This window comes from Rhinopithecus bieti, unplaced genomic scaffold (genome assembly GCF_001698545.2).
Source record: "Rhinopithecus bieti isolate Rb0 unplaced genomic scaffold, ASM169854v2 scaffold_13207, whole genome shotgun sequence".
Taxonomy (NCBI): domain Eukaryota; kingdom Metazoa; phylum Chordata; class Mammalia; order Primates; family Cercopithecidae; genus Rhinopithecus; species Rhinopithecus bieti.
In genome coordinates, this window is record NW_016807866.1 from 22,922 (window position 1) to 25,343 (window position 2,422).

A 2,422-nucleotide genomic window follows, 5' to 3' on the forward strand; every position below is an offset into this window, starting at 1 on the left:
CGCCAGGATGGTCTCGATCTCCTGACCTCGTGATCCGCCCGTCTCGGCCTCCCAAAGTGCTGGGATTACAGGCTTGGGCCACCGCGCCCGGCCTAATGAGATTCTTAAACCAGTTAGACTTACTTGTTATTGCTTGTCTTCAACAACTACTTATTGAGAATTTAAAAATTGTCCAGTTTTCTTTTTCAGAACGAAAATAAAGGTGGAATGCATTTTGATAAAGGAGAAAACAACCACGGCAAATACTGAGTTGAATATTCCTTTAAAACCTGAAAGCCATTTTGAGTGCATATTCCGCATTAGATGTGCACTACATGTTGAGGCAGGCAAAATTCATTCTTTCATTCATCCAACAACTTTTTTGGAAGAATAGTGGACAAATCAAGCTGAGAAAATGCTTTGTCAAAAACGTTGCTCATAAACCTCAAAACAAAGCAAAACAGAAAACAAAGCAACAAAAAATACCTTTGGCAAAATGTTTAAAGTCTTGTAAAGCAAAGTACTGCTTGAAGACCCAAATCCAATATATGGTCATATTCTTGTGGAGCTAAACTTGGACTTGATTTACTGTCTTCCCAGAGTAAGTATAGAAAATCTGTGGAGAATGGCCAGCCCTCCTCACATCCTTGCTTCCTATCTCAGTTATTTCACCAGTGCACATTTGCATTTGAGATTTTCAAGGCATCAGAATTGTAAGAGACTGCTAGATATATTATATGACTCTAAGAGTCATATAAACTATTGTTTAAAAATTTGTAACCTTAATAAACAAATAATGTCTTTTGTTTGCTGGTTGAGAGAAAATAGGAAGGTGAGGCACACAGAATTGGAAAAGAAAACATAAGGATAAAAATATTGTGATAAAATTAAATATATGGGTAGAAGGATAAAATATTGATTAGAAAAAAAATGGGTAAGAACAAATACCTACGTGGCACTAGTACATATGGGGAATGAATACAGCATACAATGAAAAGATTTGATAAAGAGAACTGATATATACATAGTGAGGAAGACTAGGAAGTGGAAGGCAAGTGGTATCTGTAAAGCATGAAGCCAAGATCATCTGAGTAGCCTAGGTAATACTTCATGTAGAGCCAGTTCTGGAAAATTGCGTAACGGTAAAAATAGAAATGATTGTTTTCGTGTGTGTGTGTGTGTGTGTGTGTGTGTGTGTGTGTGTGTGTATGTATGTTTTAGACAGTTTCACTCTGTCACCCAGGCTGAAGTGCAGTGGCACGATCATGGCTCACTGCAGCATCGACTTCCCAGAAATCAAACAATCCTCCTGCCTTAGCCTCCCAAGTAGCTGGAACCATAGGTGTGCACCCTCACATCTGGCTTTTTTTTTAAATTTTGTAGAGACAAGGTCTTCCTATGTTGCCTAAGCTACTCTCAAACTCCTGGTGATATAGTTTGGCCATGTCCCCATCCGAATCTCAACTTGAATTGTATCTCCCAGAATTCCCATGTGTTGTGGGAGGGATCCAGGGGGAGGTAATTGAATCATGAGGATTGGTCTTTTCCTTGTTATTCTCATGATAGTGAATAAGTCTCATGAGATCTGATGGGTTTATCAGGGATTTTCACTTTTGCTTCTTCCTCATGTTCTCTTGCCGCCACCATGTAAGAAGTGCCTTTCACCTCCTGCCATGATTCTGAGACCTCCCCAGCCATGTGGAACTGTCAGTCCAATTAAACCTATTTTTCTTCCCAGTCTCAGGTATGTCTTTATCAGCAGTGTGAAAACAAACTAATACACCTGGGCTCAAGTGATCCTCCCACTTTGGCCTCCAGCATTACAGGGGTGAGCCACCGTACCCTACCTGAAGAGAATATTTTTGAGCAGTTGGTCAGGCTGGTGTAACAGTGAGTTTGTTCTCTTGAATAGTATCTCGGTTTCTGGAAGAACTTTTGTTATGTTGATAAGCCAAAACAATGTTTTGCAAGCTGATATAGAAAATTAAAGTAGTTTTATATTATGCCTACATACATATTTCCATTACTTTGTATTTACCACAGCTGATCAGAAAATTTATTTATTCAAAAAGTTCCTTTTCTTGTGAAGGAGGAATAGCCTTAATTTCTCAACCCAGTAAAGATATCTGATATTTGAAGGCTTTACTAGATTTAAAAGTTTTAAACTTGATCAATGTATTTGAATCTAGGGGGAGGTAAAATAGAACAATCTAAGGAATGGTATAAAATGAGAAATGAGAAAAAATTTAATAAAACACAGTATCAAATATGAGTAATTCAATATGCTTAGTGATGAAGAATTATATTTAGAATTTTAAAAAATTGTGTAACTTTGAAAATGCAGACTATTTTGTCATTAAAAAGAATGTATCAGCTGGGCACGGTGGCTCACGCCTGTAATCGCAGCACTCTGGGAGGCCAAGGCAGGTGGATCACCTGAGGT